Here is a 25,772-nt window from a genome sequence, read left to right on the forward strand (position 1 = left end):
AAACAATTAGTGCCAGTCCATTAGCAAACAAGGGATGGCTTTCTACCTCAGCGTGGCTGGTTCATCAGGTGGTTAATTACAAAGCTCAGGCCATGAATTCCCAAACGTTAGAGCTTCTTTGAGTGTCTGTGTGTGTCTGTGTGTGTCTGTGTGTGCGTGTTCCCCAGAGGAAGGGAAGATGAACCCAAAGTGTAGGAATATTTTGTGAAGGCTGGATAGATCATTCCACTCATCATTGCTGTTGTGGAATGATGCTTATTTAAGAAAATCTTCAATAAAATGTTATTTAATAATATTGTTTAGTCTACGAATGACAGTGTAATATAATGATACTGATCTGCTGTTAATTTCCTCACAGTACAATGCATTGTGTAACGTCATTAGCATTGATGGGAACTGTTATGTAAGATTACTCTTGATTGGCACCTACTCATATTCCTGGCGTTGCACAAAATCTAGCATTATCGTTAACTCTAACAGCGCACAGGAAATACTCTAACATCGTGTGAAGGATAAACTGTCCAGACAGCGTGGTGATGTGCACACATGCAGACACTCGCACACACATCCATGTAAGCACATGCACACGCACGCACACACACATACACACACACATACAGTTTCAAAGGAACTTTGAATGCAAAGGATTATTTAGATTTCTGCAATCCCTGTGTGTCAGATTAAAACAGGAAATTCATCCAGCTCGGTCAGGCTCAAGATTCCCCTCCCAGATAATCGAAACTGTTCAAGTGGACATTTGGAAACGGGAATCTAACAGAGCAGAACGGAGAGAATCAAACAAGGAAATTTGCAGTGAATGTATAGAATGCTTCCATCCAGTTGAGAATGTTGAGAATGTGATATCATAGAATCATCGATTAATACCGTACAGGAGAGGACATTCTATCCAACAAGTCTCTGCCACCAATAGAACACTCATCCCGAAACAAATCCCATGTTCCACACTAGGCCGAGAGCCTTGACTGCAACATGTGACCAACCAGGTGCTTTTTAAAGTTTGGGAAGTTTCCCATCTCAATTACCCACTCACACAGTGAATTCCAGGGTCCCACCGCTCTCTGGTGGGAACATAATCTTCAAATTCACTTTGAAAACTCCTGCCTTTCACTTTATAAGTGTGCCCCTTGTTATTGACTCTTCAGTCAAGATATTTGACCATATGGTTGATCAGATTAAACTGTGTGCATGTGTGACAATGTGTCTCTGCACAAGGGTGTGTGATAGTGTGTAAGAGCATGTGATTACATCTGTGTGAGTGTTTGAGTGAGCAAGGACAAGAATGTGCATTGTGTGTGTGTACGCGTGTGCCGACAGTGCACTCTGTCATTTAATGAGAGTGACTGAATAAGAGTGAGGGGGTGTGAGTGTGAGGGTTTTCGCTGCAAAGTATGAGAGACTGAGAGCAGGAAATTGAGTTTGAGAGAGTATGTGGGTGTTTCAGAGTCAGTGACTGTGTGTGATACAGTGAGAGCAGTGGCATCGAGTGTGAGAGACTGTGAGAGTATGTTTGATTGTACAGTGGTCTGTATGTTTTGTGTATTATTACTGGGGCAGAGACAGGTTGGGGTTATGGACAGTTACACCATGGGATCATCGACACTCAGACTGTGCACTCGGATGGACACATGCAGGCAGACAGGCACAGTCTCACATCAACATACTTAGGAACACCATTAGAAATACACACACACTCACTCTCCCGCTAATATACACACACAAATGTAAAATAACAGGGTTCAAAATTACTGCTATTAACCATAATAATAAAAATTCAGATATCGAATTATTACACAGAAACACATGAAACTGGAATTGAGTCGGTCACTTGCGTGCTGGAACTGACTCCACCATTTCAGAATTCACCATACCCATCGTCCCAGAGTAACGTTAGATTCTTATTATGCAAGGGAATACATCTACCTGTAACTTAAATATATTCGTTGTCCCAGAAAGTGATGGGATGGGGACAATCAGTTCCAAAGTTACACAGCCCTAAAAACTAAATTCTCATCTGTGTCCAAACAGGGTGACCCCCGCCCCATTAATGTTCAAACCGTGCCCACAGTCTGAACTCACCAACAAGGAGAAACATCCATTGCCCATCCACCATATCCAGATCATGAGAGGACATTATAGACATTGATCAGGTGATACTTAACTCGTCTGAACTCCAGCAGGAACAATCCCTGTCTGTCCACCCATCCCCAAAGGTCAAGTCACTAAATCAAAGGATTATTGGAGTAAAATATGAGAGGCGTGGAGAAAGTTGACAGCCAAGCGCTTGTCCCCATGATAGGAAAGTCTCAGACTAGAGGGCATGGAAATGTTGGGCTGAAGGGTCTGTTTCCATGCTATCAACCTCCATGGCTCTTTGACTTTGTGAGAGCCTATGGTACAAGACAATTGGATTGCCAATCAGTGATCCCGGTGTCACCAAATTCCCCGTCACATCAAGCCTATGGCTCAACCGCCCATGAGACAGGGCTGAAATTTATCAGTTGTTACAACACGGGATAAACCCCTCTGCGAATGTAAACCAGACACACAGAAGCTGACCGTGTGCCATAAACTTTTACATTTCAAGAGGCAAAGATTTATCCCAGATGTGACTATTTGAAGTAAAAACTAACAATTTTATTCTTTAAGTCCCACAGAGAACCTTACAGCAATAGCTATTGACAACTCACTTCTCTTAAATCTATCTTTCACCTTTCACTCTACAATACTGGTCCAATTTTTTTAAAAAACTGAATTAAGATTTACAAAAGAAATCATGTTTCAAAACTAGCCAGCATTGTAGATTTTCCTCTGTATTTTCCCGAGTCGTCTTTTCTTCCGTCTTCTCTTGCACAACGTTTCTTATTGACAGGTACCATTCAGAGAGCTAGACATCACTATTAGGCATGGGAACACCTCCCACCTTGTACATGGCAAGTACTCATGTGACTCAACCAACGTTGTCTATCTTATACGTTGCAGACCAGGATGCCCGGAGGCATGGTACATTGGGGAAACTGAGCAAAGGCTTCGTCAATGGATGAATGGGCAGCGCACAACAATCAACAGACAGGAGGGTTCCCTCCCAATTGGGGAACACTTCAGTGGTGCAAGACATTCAGCCTCAGACCTTCGAGTGACCATCCTCCAAGGTGGACTTCTGGACAGGCAGCAGAGAAAAGTGGCCGAGCAGAGGCTGAAAGCTAAGTTCGGTACCCATAGGGAGGGCCTCAACCGGGACATTGGGTTCATGTCACATTACAGGTGATCACCATTGCACTACACACACACACAGATATTCCTACACATACACACTCTCACATACACACGGACACAGGTACGCACAGACGCGCACACAGACACCCACACACACCCTTATAGACACACACACTCCCACACTCACGCATGCACTCCCTCACAGACTTAAGACCCTCTGCACTCACTACAGACACACACACACACTTTCTCACATTCACAAGTCCCACCCCAGACAGACACACACACACACACAGACAGACAAAGACCCACATGCACACATATATTTTGTGGGGTGAATTTGTACTTGCAGACTTACATTGTACTTTGCTCAAAAACTGAATGCATTCATGTAGAACTCTGAGCTCAAAATCTGCATGAATTTATTTAAAACTTTGTTATCTCACTTTTTAGATTAGAATCAATCTAAACATAATGGCATAGACAGAGAACACAGGTGGCCAACACCGTCAACATATTGTCTAGCTATCACCACTGTGAACAGCTAACCTGCGAATGCAACTTGAAAAAAAAGGTTTTGTGATTTACACATGAAAGAAGTGAAACTATTACTGTATTCGAACACATGAAAGGCTTAACATACAATCAATTTCTTTATGGATAATTTCAGTTACATCACACTGTAAGTTTTTGCTATAAACTCTGTGTTACGATCGAGTCCTCCATTATTACCTGATGAAGGAGTGTCGCTCCGAAAGCTAGTGTGCTTCCAACTAAACCTGTTACACTATAACCTGGTGTTGTGTAATGTTTAACTTTGTACACATCAGTCCAACAACGGCATTTCCAAATCATGAGTAAAATTCAAATTGGATTGGATTTTGATATCTGAGGCATAATTTAAACGGATTGGACAAATTTGAATTTGTTTTTGTTCCCTGGCAACGCAACTCCAGTTATTTGTTTCAAGCAAATGTTCCCTTTTTAAATTGTTCAGCACACTCTGTGCTTTCAGTCAGTCCTTGCCAGCTTCCTCTCTTTCTTCAAGGTACAGCACACATCTAAACCTTCATACCACCGTCCCCTAAACAAAAAAAAAGAGTCTTCATAATGAAAACATGGCATCTTTTTTTCTCTATCCCTTCGCCACATTAATACAACATACATATGACTTTAATCTAAGTTGATTTTAACTGCTTCCCGCATATATATAAAACATTGAATAGATACCAATCACATCTATACTTTATCAGCTAAATCCATTATAACGCATTTGCGATGACATTCTTACGACCAGCAATATGCACGATTTGTAAATTGAAAGTCTGTAACATAAGACTCCAGTGAAATAGTCTTATGCTGTTGTCTTTAAAGCACTCGAAGAATGTAAGGGGACGATGATCCTTGCACACAACCAACTCTGACACGTCATTTGTGACATGCATATTAAAATGCTGTAAGGCCAGTACCAAATTCAACAGTTCATTTTCGATCGTGGAGTATTTCCTCTGGTGGATGTTGAGTTTCTTCAAAAAGTAACCAATTGGCAGTTCAATCCCATCCTCATTTTCATGCAGGAGTACAGCTACAAATCCTGTTAGTAGCATCAATGACAACTTTGAAGGATTTCGAAAGGTTTGGTGTAGCTGAACTGGTTTGGTAGTTAATATTGCTTTCAAATGGTTGAATGCGTCCTGGAATTGTTCTGTCCAGTGACACTCTGTGTTCTTCTTCAGCAAATCTATCAGCGGTGCCACTACATTGCTGAAGTATGGAACAAACTTCCAATAGAATCCACTGAGTCCCAGAAAACCAAGCATCTCTTTCTTCGAGGTTGGTCATGGAAATTCCTCGATGGCCTTCGTTTTTGTGTTCTGTGTGTTCAATCTTCTCTGACCGATGATGCATCCCAAAAATGTCAGCATTGCTTTCACGAATTCAGTTTTGTTTAAGTATATTCCGAGTTTTGCTTCTCAGCGTCATTCTAAGGGCTCGGCCAACTGTACCATGTGATATTTCCAGTGCTGACTAAAGATCGCTACATCTTCCAAATAGACTGCACAGTTTGTTAACCCAGGCACACTCTGTTCATGAGTGTTTGAAATGCGGCGGGTGTGTTCTTCATTACAAAAGGCCTCACTTTAAGCTGATATAGCTCATTGGGGTGACAAACGCAAACATTTCCTTTGTTGTCTCTGATAAAGGTAATTGCCAGTAACCCCGCAGTAAGTCCAAATCGGTGATTATAACTGGCTTGTTGGACTTTCTCGATACAGTTTTCCAATCTCGGAATTGGACATGAGTTTGATTTTGTAACAGCATTGACCTTCCGATAATCTATGCAATGCCGTTGAGTCCCGTCTGCATTGAGAACCAAGACAATCGGCGAATTCCCCTTGCTCTGGCTTGGTTCTTTGAAATTGTCATTGAGCACGGCCTCCACCTCCTTCTGGACCTGTCTGCCTTTGAGAGAATTAAGCCAGTAGGACTGTTATTTTATCAGAACAGTATTCCCTACGTCTACTTCATGTACAACAGCATTCGCCCTGTCTATCTGACTCTTACATATATCCTCATATTCAGTGACAAATCTTCCAACTGTGTTCTTTGTTCCTGAGACAGATATATCAATAACCAATCCCACTCCTTAAGGATTTCTTCATATTTAAAACATTTTAATACATATAAAAATCCACACCATCTGGATTTGATTCCTCACTCTGCGGGGCAGTAAATAACACGTGTTTCTCCAGTTTTTTCTCTCCAGTCTAACACTTATTCAATATCTTCACATGGCATGCCTGATACAGGTTATAACCCGCATGAAAGGTTCTTCAAATGTGGGAATTGGCAACAAAGCTGCTGTTTTTATTACCACCTGTGGTTTACCTACCATTTGGCATTAACAACACATACAGCTGAAGGGAACCACACCCTTGTGCATTCCAGGCCAATAAAAATTATTTTGTATCTGAGCCTGAGTCTTTTATACCCCTCGGTGACGTCCTACTGGTAGTCCATCTGCTATCCGTAACACATCCTGTCTATATGCTACCAGCAACACAATCTGGTGCACTTCGGCCCATTGCTCTTCTGTACGAACCTGCCATGGTCTCCATTTTCGTCTTAGGATTCTATCTTTCAAATAAAAATCCTCAGAATTATTCGCTGCATCCTTTTTAGATTACACATCCACATATATAATTTTTTTTTTCATCTTGTTCTCCTGTTGCAAGTCCCTTAGCCTTTCAGGCCTAAACACATCTGTCTGACCCTCTACCTGTTCAGGTTTTTTTTTTCCTGAACCATTTCATCAAACATGATATCCGCTAACTGAACCTCAACTCCTTCAGCTTTCTCTTTAGTTTTTACTTGGTGCTGTGATTTATGAAAGTGGGAGCTGGTTCCCACACAGTCTGGGGAAATGCCAGGATATTTCTGTTTTAACTCCTCAGTTTCTTGCTCTTCCTTGGGCTTCTCCTCATCAAGGGACCACCTTGGACCCTGCCAAATCTTTCCCAAGAACAAACTGGATTCCTGGAACTGACACTCTGTCAATCACTCCTACTGCAAATTACCCAGTCTTCAGTTGGCACTTCAAAATAGATCTAACATAGGGGAACGCTAAATTTCTCTCCACCTATTCCACAAATTGCCACACTCTCGTGGAACAGTTCAGAAAGGGTGCATATTCACTCATCTCTTACTATCAGCGATTGGTTAGATTATGTATCTCTCAAAATCATAACTTCTTGTTCTACTCCCCCTTGTTCTTTCTGAGTAAACTTTACCCACAGAGGTGAATTCGTTGTAGAGATCAGATACTAACTCCATACCCAGCCCCTGCCCAGACTGTGCACTCTCCTGCAGCTCCTCGGCTCTTCTTGGGGTTTCCTTTTGTACTTTCACTAATGCTACTGGCTTAGCTTATTTTACCACATCTTTTCCCACAGTGCCTTTCTTCAACAACCAGCACTGTGACTTTATGTGTCCCACTTTACCACAGTGGAAACACCTGAGGCCTTTCAACTCCTGTCCACCCTCTTTGGCTTCTTTTTTTGTCCTGTGGTAAATTCTTACCAGTGCTCTCTTCTCATGGTTTTGCAGTGTAGGATCTTCACTTCTCCCAACGTCTGTATCTCACAGTACAAGATTCTGGCCGGAAGCTTGACTTATGCACCAACATGTATCCATCTGCTAATCTTGCTGCCCTTCTCACTTCCTGACCTTTCTGTTCTCCACGTGAATTCTTAACATTTCTGGTAGAGAATTTTTAAACTCCTCCTGCAGAATAGCCTCCCGTAAGTCCTGACATATCCTCTATTTTTAAAGCATGCAGCCATCTGTAAAATGGATATTTTTAATTCTTTCGAACTTGGCATAAGTCTGACCTGGATCCTTCTTTTTGTTTCTGCAACACTGTCTGTATTCTTCTGGTATCAATTCATAAGCAGTTAAAATAGCGTGTTTGACCTCTTCATAATCTCTTGATCCCTCATCTGACATGACTTGCTCCTCCTCCCAGTTTAGTCTTAACAAACATGGGACTATTCCATCTTCCCAGACAACGTTTCAAATGAAATAAAGAATGTTTCGACATCTTTCTGATCAAAATGCGGCAGAGTTTTGACATATTTGTATATATCACTATCATCTGTTTTAATCTCCATCCTGGTAACTTGCGTTTGCTGACGAAGTCGCAACCTCTCAAGTTCAAATTCTCTCTCCTTTTGCTCAGTGAAGAACGGTCTCTCTCTTTCTTAATCCTCTCTCTCTCTTTCTCTCTCCCTTTCGTCTCTCTCTCTCTCTCTCTCTCTCTCTTGCTTTGTTCAGCTAAGAAACTTATCTTTTTCTCTTTTGGTTCTCTCTCTCTCTTACTCCTTCTCTCTCTCCTTCTCTCTCTTCCTTTTCTCTGTCTTTGTTTATATCCTAACAACATTTTCCTCAATTGTAATTAAAGTTTTTCCACCTCGACTGCAATTATCTCTTTCTCTAATACACCGAAGTGTTTGAGTAATTCCCTTATAATTTCCGCTTTAATTTAATCCTTGGTCAAACCCAAATCTAACTTCTTTACTAATTCTAAATGTATGGCCTTTTTCTTACTTTTAAAACTTTCTTGGCAAATTTGAGAAGCATCTTCAAATTCCAGAATTTTTTTTGGCAATTCTAAGAGCTATTTCTCTCACTTGTCGTTTAACCAACCACAAGTCATTGAAATTAAACAAATTGTCCCACCCACATTTTATTTAAAGATCTAGGACAGTAACCTGCAAGTAGTTAAATCCATTGGGTTTTCACACTCCCCAAATCTATTGAAATCTGTCCAAATCCCAGCGCGGATCTGTCTAAACCTGTTAAAATCGTGCACAAATGCCCCCAAACTGTTATGGCATGGGGTAAACCCTTCTGCTAATTTGAACCAGCAACACAGAAAAGATTCACCCCGTGCTGTAACCTGTTAAAATTCAAGAGGCAAAGAACGATCCCAGATGTCACGATTTAAAGTAAAAATTAGCAACTTTATTCTTTAAGTCGAACAGAGAATATTGAAACCAACATCTGTTTACAACTTCTTTATCTTAAACTTATCATTTTCCTCCCACTCTACAAAACTAGTCTGACTAAAAAGTCCTGATAAAGATTTACAAAATAAAATCCCGTTTCAAACCTCGTTAGCTTTGCTGCATCTCCTTGGTAGATTTTCCTTTGCAGATTCTCACCAGGTCGGCCTCGATGTTCTGCTGTGCAAACCCCTTCCCCAGACAGGCACCTTTTAGAGACCTCTTGTGCGAGCAGTGGCCGTGCCAGTTCTCTCTCAACTGTTCAACAATGTCCCGTCTTATATCCTAAAACATCAGATCGTTTCATTGGTTTTAATGTTATTAAAATATTAAATTCAAACTTGATTGGAGTTTGGTATCTTTGGACATAATTTAAATTGATTGGCCGAATTTGAATTGCATTTTGTCTCATGGCAACTTATCTGCTCTATTTGTGTCGACCACGTGTTACATTGTCACCTTGTTCAGAACACTTTATGCTCTATCAGGTTGTTTTGTTAGCTTTTCAACTCCCTTAAAGGTTCAGTACCTCTACACCTTCATAACACTTCCTACCATCAAGCCAATTTTGTATCCAGTTGGCGAGCTCTCAAGGATCCCATGAGATTTAACGTTACTTAACAACCTACCCATACGATACCTTATCAAAGATCTTGATTAAGTCCATGCAGCAAATGGTTATTGCACAGTATTCATCTACCTCGTGGTTCCCACTTCAAAAAAACAGAATCAATCAGGACTTTGTTTCAGCCAGAGTTGGAGAATTGTGTGCAGTTCTCACTGAACCCAGAGGATGGATGTGATTGGACTGGAGGAAGTGCAAAGGAGATTCTCCATGAATGTTGCTGGGGGTGTCACAATGCAGCTGTGAAGAGGGTGGTTCATAAGCTAGGGCTGCTTTCTTTAGAGCAGGAATCGGGGTATATAATATTATGTGGGGCATGGGCAGTGCGGATAAACAGTAGTTGTTTTCCAATTGTTGAATGTCCAATAACAAGGCGGGATAATTTTAGACTGAAATGCTTAGGGGGGAGCATGAGGAAAACACTTCTCTCCTCGAGGATGGAAGGGCACTGACTGGGAGGGTAGTTGAGACGGGAAACCTCTCAACCTTTAAACAATACTTGATGAACAGTTGAAATGTCATAACATTCACGCCTACGGGCCAAGTGCTGAAAAATAGGATGAATGTGGATTCAGTATAATTTCGGTGGGACAAACATGATGGGCTGCCCAGCTATTTCTGCTCTATGTGATTCTGTCATTCTGTAATTCTGAAGGGCAGATTCCGAATTAGTTTCTTTTCTCGTATTTGTCTGAGCATCAGTTCCAATTCTTGATATGATCAGTATCAGCTTCAAATTCTGCATTAGAGTGCTCGTTCACAGATAGAATTTCCCAAATGTGTTGGAAAACTGAATGAACAAGAACAACAATGGGACAACAGGGTGCAGTAGAACAGCTCTCAAGGAGCTCGACAGCATGAGGTACTGAATGAATGGATAACCTCAGCAAAATTAAGGGTTCTACGAAAAAAATATCAGAAGATATTTAGATATGTATGGCATTCACGAAAAAAATATCAGAAGATATTTAGATATGTATGGCATTGTTAGGATATGGAACAATGCAAGTATTTTCATTTGAACATAAATTGAAATTAACTTTGATTCCTGATAGGTTCAGATTAATCTAGTCTTTAGGGTATTCAATTACAGAGGAAAATCTCAATGATATCATATCTCTAAAATAAACCTGTTGTCATACTTTGTTTGTTCAAAATGATATAAAAACTTCTCTGTGGAGATACAATACAGTATCTAAAAACATTACTGGAACTGTGTCAGTTCCAATTTCGAGGGAATGCTCCCGTTCCAACAGATTGGCAGCAGGAGGGAGAGGTTGTTTCACAAACAACAAAATGCATCTTGCAATACATAAGGTCGTCAAAGTATATTGCACCATCCTTGCAGTTGTTGGTATTCCTGGTAAGTCTTATAACAACTTAAGTTGCGTACATCTCTGCACTAAATCATACTTATTCCACTCTATAACTCTTAATCATTTTATTTCCATTTAGCAATCCAAATACTGATGCCAAATTCCAGTATCCTCACTTATTGAGTTTAAAGAAATTTGTTTGATTAGTAGGTTCCTCAGTAATGTGCAGCATTACCTGTTTCTCTATACTGTGCAGAATGGGTTTACCCTGAGCCCACATTGATGGGGTTGTGCTGAGCACCAGCCCTGCCTGGTCTAGAAAGTGTTTAGCAAGACCACTCTCTCTCTGTGGGAGTCCAAAGCCTACTATTGGTCAGATGGGTTTTATAACAACCCACTTGTTAGTGATACCTGGTGTTTTCCATTCCTTGATGTGAAGGGATTGTGCTAGGGGTCTTGCTCAAGCAGCTCGCTCGAAATGGGCCCAGATACAACAGGTGGGCAACGATGGAGTTGAACAAGTCATTGCAGAGTGAGAAGAGAATGTCAGCATGGATAGCTTTGACCATCTTGTCTGTGTTTTTTTTTTCATTCAGTGGATATGTGGGGACATGATATTTGTGAGGATAGTTCACTGGGAGGGCCGTTGAACATAGGATTCCAGTTATGATGTGTAATGTTGGATTATTTGATTGGCAAAAAGACGAGAGAGTTGTGCCATTTGTAAAACGGTGGACAGTGCTGTGGTGTGGAGTTTACTAGGACAAATACTGAGATCTGGAGCACAGTGGTAGCAGCTCTCATACAGAGAATCAAACAACATTGTCTAACAGGATGTTTCCCATGTTGCACTTTGTTGCTGTTACCCTTTGATGCTCCTGGAGCAATACTGGTCAATGTGAAGGGGCTCCCATGTACATTCGTTTAGGATTGTTATTTGGACTTTGATTACCAGTTTGGATAAGTGTTATTATTATTTTGATTATTGTTATGGTTATTTGTGCGTACCTTTAGGTGAATCCTATGGATATATTTTAAAACCAATTCAATGTGAGGCCATAGAGTTACACCATGGAGGGCAGTATCCCGTCAACTTTGTGAGATCTCTGTTCTTCCACCAGGTCCACGGGGCTCAGAACGGTGGAGATTGGGTGGTACAATAGGGTTTTTCACTGATGAATGGCAAGTTGGTTTCGGGTGACTGGTGTGCGATTTAGGATATTTGTTATTGTTGTGTTGCTCCGAGGTTCCAATCGGGATCAAAAACATCCGGCCATACGGACTGATAGTTAGCTCTGCTGTTGGGATGTTCAGTTGACCTGATGTTCAGGACTCAGGGACTTGTTGAGTTGGATAATATATCTGGGTCACCGGTTGATTCATGTCCATCAGCTGCTAAAATAATATGAAGTATAGATGTACATTGTTGAATCCTTTGATTGTCAAAAAGATATATATATTGTACTGCCTCATTACCCTGGATTGAATGATGTTCTTGGCCCCCACAGCATGGCACATCATTGCACCAATTGTCACACGGGATGTCTGTCCAAATAGTGAATGTGGTTTATCGGTGGGATGTTATAGGAGGTCACATTTCGATACTGAGTAAAGGCACACTGTTTTTTAGCTGTTGAAGGATGGAAATTGTGTAGGGCGGGTGGGTGTGAGTTCGTATCGAAGGGATTCGTTGTTGCCAGCTCACAGTTGGATGTTTATAAATGTTTGCAGTATTGTAAACACTGAGCTGTTCATTCCCACAGCACACTGTAAATGTCAGGACTGCTACACTAACCCTGCTGGCTGGGAGTTATCTGGCGCAGTGTGTTTTTCATCAGGGGAGTAACACAGTGGATCAAACACTTTGATGCAATAACTTCCCCTTTCTTCAATTCCAAATTAGTTCACTTGACAGAAAATGTTATTTTTGGAGTGTTGGGTGGAAGAATATCAAATGAAATTCATGTGGTATTCGATAAGACTGTAAGAATGAGAGAACATGACTGCCATAGTGCCACAGGTTAGTGCATTACAGAAGACTGAGTCAACAGCAATAACAACAACAAAACAGATACTGCTGGAAAAGGTCAGCAGGTCTGGCAGCATCTGTGGAGAGAAATCAGAGTTAACGTTTCAGATCCAGGAACAGTTTGCAATGGATTGCAAATGGGAAATCTTTGCGGCAGGCTGCATATGTTTGGCGCTCAGTTTACTAAGTGAAATGTCCCAGTAGATATAAACAGATGTGATAGTTTTTTTGTGAAATTAAAATGGCAGATTAACAACATTAGTCCAATGAAGTGCCCTGTACAAATATTTTGTTGACCCAAATAATATTTTTGGTACTGATTAATCTTCCAGCAAGGTTAGGACAAGCAAGGGGATGTGGCTACATTAATTTACTACTTTTACGTTATTATGCATGGATTTACTGCTGGACTGTTTCACATCAGTATTTGATTGGAACTGGATGAATAATTGTTGAATCTGCTTTTCATAACCTGCCCACAGTTAAATTTCGAGTGATCGCTGCTCTTCACTTTGAGGTGTGTGTTCTCCTTGGGAGGAGGAAGTGAACCGTTAATCAGTGAAAAGTCAATCAGCTTTGAGACAATATATAAAAATAAAAACACCAATGAATGGGAATACAAATGTCTGTTTCACTAAATAACTAACTTTACTAACTGCAATATTAAGATTATGGTTTCTAATTAAATTGGGGAGAATCACCTCGAATTGACAGTCCAGAATTCCGAACATTTAACATGGTGCTTTAATATACCTCTCTTTCTACCAAGTGCTCTAACGCTGAATAAGTATTCCACATTAATGAACTTCATTTGCCATTTCTCTTATTAGTGCAGATATTATTTCCATATCTACGTCACAAAGTTCTTTATATCTGGATCCGTCTGTGTACTCTATGTCAATAACATTGCTCACAAGTCCAGTTTCCAGCATTAGGAGCATATCTCTTACTTTAGTGTGGTAGTGATAAACGTTCCGACTCGGCCAGGAGCCCAAACTCTGTCACTCGTTGCTTGTTTATTGTACTGTAACCTCTGGCCTTCCGACACAGCCACATGGTGCCTGATCTTTCCAGCTCCACATTCTATCCACTCTGACTTCCAGCATCTGCTATCCTTACCATCTCCACATGTTAACTCTGTCATGCACCAAACTCAGAATTGTTTGCCTTGCATTTACAGAAGGATTGATGATCTGTTCCTCAATCACTGATTTTTCCAGTTAACTTTTAATTCCTGAAAAGAAATCTTCAGCTCTTAAACATATTAATTCTGAGCACATGTTCACAATAAGGAACCCTGGAAAAACTGAACTCAATGAGATTGCAACACTCTTTTGTTTCATCCTGACCTTAGGTGGAATTGGTTAGGGGTTTTGGAGGTCAGTCATCTTCGTCACCATACATCTCTGCTGGCTTCTGCATGGTGGTACTTTGACCCTAAAATCTGCAGCTGCCTCAACGATGCCCTTCCTTCGTCATAATTTCAAAATTAGAGATGTAGATGTAGCTTTAATTCCAAAATCAACAGATTTCTGTCTTTATCAATACCCTGGACCAACCATTGACGAGAAAATGACCTGGCCCAGCCACACAAGTGCTGTAGCCACAGCAGTATGTCAGAGACTCTGATAACTGTGACAGTAAGCTCCCTGACCGCTTCAAAACTCCATGTCCACCATCCAGAAGCACAGGTCAGGGCTGGGATGGAATGATCTCCATGTACTGGCTGAGTGCAGCTCAAATGGAGCATTGAGTGTAACACTCACAGTTCTCCACATTGTACAGGACAGACAACCGGTGCTAGTGATTGGCACACAGATCATTCAGTACTCACTCTCTTCACCAATGACACCATGACCAGAAATGAAAATCATCAACATGATGCAAACCAGTGCAAGTCTCATTTGAATAGCACTTTCTATGATCTCTCGGCAGTACAAGGACTGCAGATGCAGAGGAACACCATCACATGCAAGTTCTTTTTCAAACTAGATTTAATTCTGACTGAAAAATATTGTCATTCCTTCACTGTTGCTGGGTAAAAAGATGAGATTAGATTTACTACAGTATGGAAACAGGCCCTTCGGGCCAATAAGTTCACACCGACCCTCTGAAGAGTAATCCACCCAGACGCATTCTCATAACAATTTAGGATAGCATGACAATTTAGCATGGCTAATTCACCTGACCTGCACATTTTTGGATTGTCGGAGGAAAGCCACGCAGACAATGTGCAAACTCCACACAGACAGACGACTGAGGCGGGAATTGAACTCAGGTCCCTGGTGCTGTGAGGTAGCAGCGCAAACCACTGAGCCACCATGCCATCATGATTCTCCAATTGTACCCCAGAACACATTGGGCTTCCTGTGTCTCAGGCAATGTAGATGTTCAAAAAGGTAGATCTCCAATCCCATCACAAAGGTGAATAGAGCTGGGCAATGAATATTGGCCCAGCCACGAAAGCTCACATTCCAGTGGGGCATTTAAAAATAACCCCCATTACCACATCTGCAAGAGGATATTTCTGAACCCGAGAGGTAGCTCGTGTGTCGGGAATGTTTCGTTTGGCAGAGAGAAGGAGAAATGTCTTGGCCAAAAGGGTGGATGCTTGGTACTGAGCGGATAATCCCTATCATAGCTTATTTTACCAAATCACATAAATTTCCGAATTTTTAATGATTTCAAAGCCAGGAGACCGATTTATTGCCTCAGTTTTCTTTGCTAAGTACTGGTCTTTGTGTTAATGTTTCAAACTCCGGTAAACTACGTTGATTTGAGTGGTCAATCCCTTGTCTTCAAAACTGGATCAAATTTGGACTGGATCATTTCATATCTGTGATAATGGACTCAGTATGGAATATCCAATCCCAGATAAAGATCTAAAAAGGGAGCAGTTGGCGGCAGTACAGAGTTGGCTGTGCATGTGGAGCTCCATTTTCATTTTTTCATTGAAGGGATGTGAGTGTTGCTGGTTTGGTTATTATTCACCACCTTTCCCTAATTGCCCAGCGGGCAGGTAACAGTTAATCAGGTTGTCGTGGGGCTGGAGTCACACGGTGGCGAGACGATGTAAGGATGACATATTGTCTTCTCTGAAGGACATTAGTGAACGAGATGGGTTTTCTTCCTGACAACTGTCAATTATTTCATTGTCATCATTAGACTCATTACAATTCCACCATCTGCTATGGGGAATGTTGAACCCAACTACCCAGATCATTAGCTAAGTCTATGAATTAACAGTCTCGATATTGTCCCATTAGGACATTGTCCTCCAACATCTTTAGTAATGGTGCGAATCCACAGAGATTTAACATTGGCACAGTAGTTAGCATTGCGGCCTCACTGTGCCAAGGACCTGGGTTTGATTCCATCCTTGAGTGACTGTCTGTGTGAAGCTTGCACATTCTCCCCGTGTCTGCATGAGCTTCCTCTAGGTGCTCTGGTTTCCCCACACAATCCAAAGTTGAGCATATTAGATGGGTTGGCTAAGCTAAATTTCCGAATAGTGCCCAGCATATCTGGTTAGGTGAGTTAATCATGATATAACCACATTCATTGGGTGAGGTCTGGTTAGAATGCTCTTCAAAAGAGTGCTGCAGGTTCGATGGGCCGAATGACCACTTTCCGCACGATAGGGTTTCTATGATGCTATCATAGAAACAGATTCGATTCTGATGATTGCCATGGAGAATGCTGGTTAGGTGATGAAGATTCCTAGCCCCAGTGTCTTCTCTGAATCTGAGACGGGGATCTCGATTCACAAGGTGAGGAGTTTGGGAACATGAGCCTGGGCACCAGGCAGGAAGCTTTGCTTCAACTCTGATAAAATGTGTGATTTCTAAACCAGAAAGTCGCAAGGAACAATGCAGCATGGATTCAGGTTATATTTGGGTGGGAGTTGTACTACACGTTGTACGGCTATGTGGGAGAGTCCCTGTGAAATGTTGCAGTGCTTATGGTTTCGGTGGGTATGCAGCTTGTGATATGGTGATTCGATTCATTGGTGAATACTTCTGTGGTACAGATTGCCAGGATGCTCAATCCTGTCCATGAGGGAGGGACTCAATGCCCAATTATTTGTTCATCAACATTCATTCCTGGACAGTGTGGAGTGATTTAATGTCGTTCATATAGTATGGGTATACAATTCAGGGGACAATCTGAGCTGTGGAGGATCCAAAACCAAAGACAGAAATTTTGCAATCAATGTCCATGTTAGGTGTATCCCATTCATTGTTTTATTGATTTGAGGTGTCCTTATGTGGTTGTTGTGATCTCAGGAGAATCTCCAGCCAGTCTGAATAACCTATAAACCAGGTGAAATCAACCACTGCCAACCCAAAAATATTCATTGAGTTCATGACGGTGTTTTGTGTGCACAATTTGCCGTTCTCATTCTTCCCCTTCTTTTTAAATTGCAAATGATTCATTTTGAGAGAGCTTGCTGCTGTGGTTCAGATTGTTTAAAGTGCATATGACATGCAGCAACATTTATCTTTGTGCTATTATTTTAAGTCTAAGCTCAGGCACGGAGAATGTTTGATCATTAACTTAAAGTCTTTCTCTCTCTCTCTCTCTCTCTCTTGCAGTTAATCTAGTGGTGATTATAATCTTGGCTCGGCAGAAGTGTGGTCTTTCTACATGCACCACTCACTATCTGGTGGCCATGGCAGCGTCTGATCTACTGTTCACTATTGTTTATTTCATCTTTCGGCGATTCCCTTACTATTATTATCCACTGTGTTTCCTGGACATCACTCCTGTTTGTACTGTTATCTATGTCCTTCACCTCTTGCTCATTGATTGCTCTGTCTGGTTCACTGTTGCTTTCTCTTTTGACCGATTTGTTGCGATTTGTTTTCATCAGATGAAAGCTACGTACTGTACAGAGAAAACTGCATTGAGGGTTGTAGCAGCAATCTGCATTTTCTTTTCTTTAAAGAACATTCCCAACTTCTTTCGATATATACCTCAAAAGATTATCAACAATGTTCCATGGCACTGTAAAACAAGGCGCAGTTATTATAATGACCGGTGGGAAAGTTTTCAATACTTTGAACATTTTTTAACACCAATGTTACCATTCTCTTTTATTTTATTTCTCAACTTCTTAACTGCCAGACACATCTTCGAGGTTGTGAAGATGCGTAAGGGAGTGAGGGGTCAGAGAAAAACAGAAAATGATCCAGAGATAGAGAGCAGAAAAGATTCTGTGATTTTATTGTTTGCCATTACCACCAGCTTCATACTTCTGTGGTTTCTGTGTGTTTTAAAGTTCTTTCGAGCTGGTGATTCCTTGAAATCCGCTAATTATTTGCTCTTTAAAGAAGTCGCATATATGCTGCGGAACCTCAGTTGCTGCACAAATGCACTTATTTATGTGGTGACACAGAAAAAATTCAGAGACCAGTTAAAGTATGCAGCGAAATATCCAGTTATAAAAATAATTCAATTGGTGAATAACTCCAACTAACTGACAGATAACATGAGATACAGCAGATAATGGAATGAAGAGTCCACGTGAGGCATGTTCAGAAGGAGAAGGAGGAAAACCAACGTGACAACACTCATTTTCTAATGGGCAAGGAATGACTCCATCTGAGGGACAAAACAAAAGCGACTGCAGGAACAAAGCAAGTGTAAAGTACAGTCAGCAAGGAGCAACAGTCAGTAGAAAGCTGGACAACAAAAGCAAAACTGAAAGAGGAGTTCGACATGCACCAAAGATACAATCATTCAAAGCAATCCGTTCTCAGTAGGTGACACGGACACATAAATAAATGAGCTGGAGGAAAGGATCATCGTTCACTATCGGCCCAGAGTGTAAGACGCAGCGACAGAGTCCTCTCCACTCTTCCTCACTGAATTAACTGATCCACACATCGTGACAAAGGGAGGAAAACATAAAGAGTGTTATAAGGAGAAAATAATGTCTTGTAAAAACATTCTGAGGCCTTTGATTGTAAATTTATTTTCAACAGTAATTTACTTCATTTCCATTCAATCCCTGGTATCATTCTGTTTCTTTAGTCCTGCCTTTCCATGAACCAGCTGATGGGTTAGTGGGGAATCCAAGGCCAACCAGACGGACTCCTGGACTCTCTCTCTCTCTGCACCTCCCTCTGACCCAGCTCCCCTTTCGATTTAAGATGCTCCTTCCAATCTGCCTCTTCATATCAGTTACTGTCACCTGACCTAATATCACGTTCGGTGGGTGAACATCAGCTCTGTTTAAGTTGTCATGTCAAATGTCTTTATAAAATGTCTTTGGGGATTATGTTGAGTTAAAGTGGACAGTGATGGTACTTTCGTGGTGAGTATAACTGCCTTCCAAGCAGGTGTACGGGGGTTGATTCCCGGCAATGGCAAGTTGTGATTTTAACATTGATCAACCGGAAATGGAAAAGAGGAATTTGATCAGGATGAGAATATATACAGTTTTCATCCCAAGACAATATTTTCCCACAACGCATCCCTCCCTCCTTCTAATCCTTCTAATCCCACCAAAAATGACTCTGGCTGTGTTCCATCTCTGGGGAAGTCGACCCACATGGAGAGAGAGCTGGAAGCTGATTGGATGAGCTGGGACTTGGGTGGAATGGGCGTCTATGAGTGACAGACCTGGGGGTATTTCAAATAGTTCTGGCAGCCACTGTCCCTTTCACCATGTGCACTGAGCAGGGAGTGAGTATCTGTGTGTTTCTGTCTGTATCTGTGTGTGATGGTGTGGTGTGTGTTTGAATGTCAATCCCAGTTTGATCCTTTAATACCCCACATTCCCTCCCTGAACCAGCTCCTCCTAAAGCAAGCCCCTGGAGCAGGGTATGTCCGCAATCTGAAAGAGGGAGTGTGAGAGACCCTCGAGTGAGCTGGGACCAACCTGAATAGAGAGTATCACCACTTTAATCTCATCATGTCTTTCCTTAACTCTGAGTGTTCCTCTTTTCTGCCCATCTCTCATACATTCCACGTCTCTCTCAATCTTTTTTTCTTTCTCACACTATCTCTTTCTTTTTACTGATACCCTTTCTTTTTTGCCTTTTTCTCTCCTACTTCGTCTTTCAACTTGTGGATATTTTCCCCACTCTCTTCCTTTCTATCTTCTTGTTTCACTTTCTCTCTATCTTTCTTTCCTTTCCTATTTTTGTCTTTCAATCCTGAAACTGCAGCCCTCCAACAGCAATTTTGCGCACCCCACTTTGGCAAATTTTGCAGTCCCACAAACTTAGCACCCCCCTTCCATTCTCCCTGTCTAATGCCGTGTGTCTTTCTTTTCCCCTGAACTGACCATTCTGTACTTCCTCCATTACACATCCACTGTATATCAGAAACCCTCTGTGTCTCCATCCATCCACAATACTCTCCATGCCATGTCACTTCCCCTGTGGTGTCTGACAAAAGGAGCATTGTAGAGACAAACCTGTCTTTTGACTGCCTGCTGTAATGTCAGAGAGTTATACAGCACAGAAACAGACCCTAGAGGCCAATCTGTCCACACTAACCATATTCCAAAAATAAGAAGTTCCACCTGCCTGTGCTTGGTCCGTATTCTTCCAAACATTTCATATTCATTAACTTATCCAAATGCACATCTTGAGAAGGCAAATCTTATTGGTGAGATTCTGGGAGTGTACTGATCAAATACACCTTGGATTTCAGGTTCACAGTTCCTTGAAAATTGAGACACAGTTAGATAGGATCGTGAAGAATGCATTTGGTATGCTTTCCTTTGTTGGTCAGAGCATTGAGTATAAGAGTTGCAAGGTCATGTTGCAGCTGTACAGGGCATTGGTTTGGCCAGTTTTGGAATACTGCAATCAGTTCTGGTCTCCTTCTTATCGGAAGGATGCTATGAAAACTGAAAGGGTTAAACAAAAGTCCGACAAGGATATTGCCAGTGTTGAAGACTTTGAGGCTGTATAATCTGGGGTTGTTTTCCCTGGAACATTGGAGGCTGAGGAGAGACCTGATAGAGATTTATAAAATCATGTGGCATGGATAGGTTCAAACAAGAGGTGATAAGGGAAAGATTTAAAAGGGACCAAAGGAGCAACGTTTCCATGCAGAGAATGGTGTGAATATAGAATGAGCTGCCCGAGGAAGCGGTGGAGGCTGGTAAAATTACTGCATTTAAAAGGCAAGGAGAAACTGAGGACTGCAGATGATGGAGATCAGTGTCGAGAGTGTGGTTCTGGAAAAGTACAGCAGATCATTCCTGATGAAGTCTTATGACCGAAACGTCGATTCTCCTGCTCCTCAGATGTTGCCTGACCTGCTGTGCTTTTCCAGCACCACAATCCTGACTACATTTAAAAGGCATCTTTATGAGTATATGAACTGAAAGGGCTTAGAGGGATATGGGCCAAGTGCTGGCAAATGGGACAAGATTTAGTTACGATATCTGGTTGGCTGGAACGAGTTGGACGGAAGGGGTTTTCTCTTGCTGTTGATTTCTATGACACTCTGCCTTTTAAACGTTAGAACTGTAACTGCATACATCACTTTCTCTGGCAGTTCATTCCAGCACGCAAACCACTATCTGTGTAAAAAAAAGAGTTGCCCCTTATATCCTTCTTAAATCTTTCTCTTCTCATTTTAAAGTATGCCCCCGACTCTTGGTAGGGAAAAGACCCTCATCATTTCCCTTATCTATACACCTTACGATTGTATAAACCTCAATAAGGTCATCCCTCCACCTCCCAACTGCTATACTCAATGGTCTGAGCAATGAAGGCAAGAAATATAAATGCCTTCTTAACCACTCTGTCTACCCTCTAACTCAAATTTCAAAGAATTATGTACCTGAACCCCGAGGCCTCTCTGCTCTACAACACTGCCATTAATTCCTGTCCTTGTGTGTTTTACTAAAATGCAAACCCTCACACGTTTCCAAATTAAACTCCATCTGATACTCCTCAGTCCATTGAACCAAATGATCAAGATCTCTTTGTAATCTTTACTCGCATTCTTCACTGACCACTTCACCACCAATTTTGGTGCCATCCGCAAACAAACTAACTATGCTTTCTGTATTGTCATCAAAATCATTTATATAAATGACAAACAAAAGTGGATCCTGAACCGATCCTGATGGAACACTGCTGGTCACAGACCTCCTGTCCAAAAAAATACCTCTGCTATCAGTGACTGTCTGTAACCTGTCATGAAGCCAAATTTGTATCCAATTGGCAAGCTCATCCTGAATAACATGTGATCGAATTTTACTATCTGCTCACCATACAGAGCCTTGTCAAAGGCTTTGCTGATGCCCAAGTAAACAATGTCTACCATTCTGTCTACATCAAATAGTTTGGTCACTTCTTCAAAACTTAATCAAGTTTGTGAGACATGATTTTCCTCACACAAACCCATGCTGCCTATCCCTGTTCAATCCTTACCATTCAAAATGCATATAAATCCCAACATTCAAAATCACTACCAAAGTCAGACTCACAAGTCTATAATTTCCTGGCTTCTCCTTACATCCCTGCTTAAACAATGGCACAACATTAGCCATCCTCCAGTCGTCTGGTATTTCAAACGTGTATCTGGATGATGCAAATAATTTTGTTGCTCCACCCCCACAACTTCCTCCCCCGTGCCCCACCATGTCATGGATACACTTGATTAGTCAACGAGATTGATCTATCTTTATGTGTTCTAAGGCCTCCAGCACTTTCTCTTCTGTCATGTTAAACCTGTTATCAAAACATCAATATTTATTTCCCTCGGTCCTCTATCAAAACTAATGCAAAATATTAATCTCCTGAGTTTCAACACAAAGATAACCTTGTTAATCTTTAAGAGGCCTTGCTCTCTGGAGATGCTGTCTGGCTCTTAATGTCGTTGTAGAATCTTTTTGGATTATCATGAACATTATCTGCCAGGGCTATCTCACATCTCTCTTTCCCTTCCTAATTTATTTCCTCACAATGCTCCAATACACTTTATAGCCTTCAAGAGATTCAGTTTATCCCAATTGTCTGTCTCCAACATATGATTATTTGTTATTTTTGACTAGAACTTCAATACCTTTATTCACCAATTGTACCATAATCTTACCAGCATTGACTTTCACTCTGACTGGAGCAACATGGTCCGAACACTCCTTACCACGCTTTTCAGGTTGGTGCCGGATTAGGAAAATTAAACTCACCTGCTATTACAACATTATTATTATTACATACGTTTGAGATCTCAACATGTTTTCTTCTCCATTTCCTTCTAACTACTGGGGGGCCTGTGGTTCAATCCCATCAAGGTGAACATCCCTTTCTTATTTCCCATTTCAAAACATAGATTTTCACGAAATGGCCCCTCAGTTATATCTGCAGTAAGTACAGTCGTAATTGAGTATCTGTGATTCCATATCTAAACAACCTAAACTCGTCCGTTAGATTCCAATCTGCAGTTCACTCCCGAGTGATGTTTAATCAGATGTAAACCATACCATACCCTTCGACTATACTCTAACCTGGAACTCACTCTGTGGTACCTGTTACTCTGTATATTGATCCTCCTCCTCCCTTCCTCAATCAAAAATGCTATCCCCCCTCCTGCCTTGCCTCTATTTCTATCCTTCCTATAACATCTGAAACCCAGAACATTGAGCAGATTGCCTTGTCCTTGCCTCAGCCATGTTTCTGTAAACACTCAAACAGGCTAGTTCTATGTTGCCACACATACCCTGAGTTCATCAGCCTTATCTAGATAGAAATGAATGCAGTTTAATTCTTCAGAAATACTTTGGGCTCTGAATTGCTGTTGTCTATCTTTTCTAATTATCTTGTTCTTTTCCGATTCAGAACCATTCACATCTTTCTGTCTATTTTCAATGTTACACAGGAAAGCCCCACCCTGCCCCCTCCCCAACAAAAGGGTTCATAGCCTCTCGAAACAGAACCCACCAGGATATTGGTCCCTTCCCTGTTCAGGTGAAACCCTCCCTTTGTGAACAGGCCATTTCTGTCCCAGAAGACATCCCAATGATCCTCGAAAATGAATCCCTGCACATTGCACCACCTCTTCAGCCATTGATTTATCTGCCCTGTTCTTCCCTCATTTGAAATTGGGACCGGAAGTAAACCAGAGATTACTACTTGTGATGTTCTGTTTATTTCACCTTCTACCCAAGCTCTTCGACTCACTCCACAAAGCCCTAACCCTTGTTCTGATGATGTCATTCCCTCCCAATGTATACAACAACTTCCGGCTTCTCACTCTCCGCTTTGACAATCTGCTTCACATCTTTTGATATATGTTTCACCCAGGCACCATACTGGGTTCACACCTACTGCTGCTAAATCTCTTCTCTGTGCCCCTGACAGGACGGCTCTCTGTAACAATCATTCTTTACATCTTCACAAACCCATTTAACATAAGATTCATACTGAGTTCCCAAGATCTGACTCGTACTTCTGTTTTCCTCTGAGGGACTTCCGCTTCCAACAGTACACAAAATTGAATATCTCTTTAAAAGAGGAATAGGAGACGTCTGGTCTACCCTCTTATCTTTCCTGACAGTCAATCATCTATCTTACTGACCCTGCTGTGTAATCTGTTCTCTGAATATACTTGTCATCACACTCAGTGTCTCCTGTATGCCCTCAGGATGGCGGCACGTTGGCTCAGTGGTTAGCACTGATGCCTCACAGCGCAAGATCCCAGGTTCGATTCCAGTCTCTGGCAACTGTTTGTGTGGAGTTTGCATATTCTCCCCGTGTCTACGTGTGTTTCCGTCAGGGGCTCCGATTTCCTCCCACAGTCCAAAGATGTGCAGGTCAGGTGGATTGGCCATCGTGTTCGGTGCATTCGTCAGAGGAAAATGGGCCTGGATGGGTTACTCTTCAAAGGGTCGGTGTGGACTTGTTGGGCTATATGGAACCTAATCAATAAAATTAATACTAATAAAGCAGCTCTCAACAGTACCTTATATATAAAACTAAATGAAATCACAAATTAATATGAACCATATATAAGAAAATATTAGATTTAAAACATTAAAACGAAATCAAACACTGAACTGAACAAAAAAAACTCCTCCTCAAATAATCCAACAATCGGCTTTTAATCTCTGGATTAAAACAACCTTTCCAAGCCACCCATGTGAAGGATCTCTGGAAGCTCTGTGTGTAAACCGTCTCTCCCCTTCCTTTGTTTTTTTATCCATCATTTTGATTTTGTCAAATTCTACCCACCACTGATGATATGCTCACGGAACTGTCGATCCCTGGCTTTTCCTTCCTACTTTTATTCAATAATGGCACCACCAGGCACCACCCAGTATTTCATCACCTCACCCGTGGCTTTCAATTATACAATTATATCAGCAATAGGGCCAGCAAACTCTTCCCACAGACTGACATTATTAAAGATCTGAGATTTGTTTAATGCAGGACAGTGTGAGGTGAAGTGCCCAAACAGCACAGCTTCCCATCCACTCCCAAACGACATCACGGACAGCACAGACAGTAACATATTGGAGGATCAGGACAAACCACTCACCCTGGAGAATTCTTTCAGAAGAATAAAACTCCCAGAATCAGTGAACCAGTATGTTGCATTTGTCTCGATGGGACTTGACCAGCCATGACTCGCTCGTGGTTTGTCAGACCAGAACTCTGCTTGGCAGCATGCCTGAATCCATGAGAAAACGCATCATCATCCCTGTCTACAAGTGGAAGCGGTTAAGGCAGCAGGCCGACCCCACTGTGCCTCTGTCATTGACCAAGGTGAAACCACACTGAGCCCACTGTGTGTCTGTCACTGATCCGTACAAGAGCCCACTGATCCCACTGTGTCTCTGCCTCTGACCCAGGGGTGACCCCACTGTGTCTCTGTCACTGACTCAGGTGAGACCACACTGACCCCACTGTTTCTCTGTCACTGTCCAAGGGGAGACCACACTGACCCCACTGTTTCTCTATCACTGACCCAGGGCTGACAACACTGTGTCTCTGTCACTGACCCAGGGGAGTCCACACTGATCCAACGTGTCT

General features: G+C 41.7%; 1 pseudogene; it reads right to left on the minus strand.

The window, feature by feature from the left end:
* The window catches only part of LOC148138433 (uncharacterized), a 35,345-nt pseudogene that overhangs the window by 1,874 nt on the left and 7,699 nt on the right, over window positions 1-25,772 (minus strand).

This window comes from Chiloscyllium plagiosum, unplaced genomic scaffold (assembly GCF_037043375.1).
Source record: "Chiloscyllium plagiosum isolate Xiang-an unplaced genomic scaffold, Cpla_swu_hap1 HiC_scaffold_40, whole genome shotgun sequence".
Taxonomy (NCBI): Eukaryota; Metazoa; Chordata; class Chondrichthyes; order Orectolobiformes; family Hemiscylliidae; genus Chiloscyllium; species Chiloscyllium plagiosum.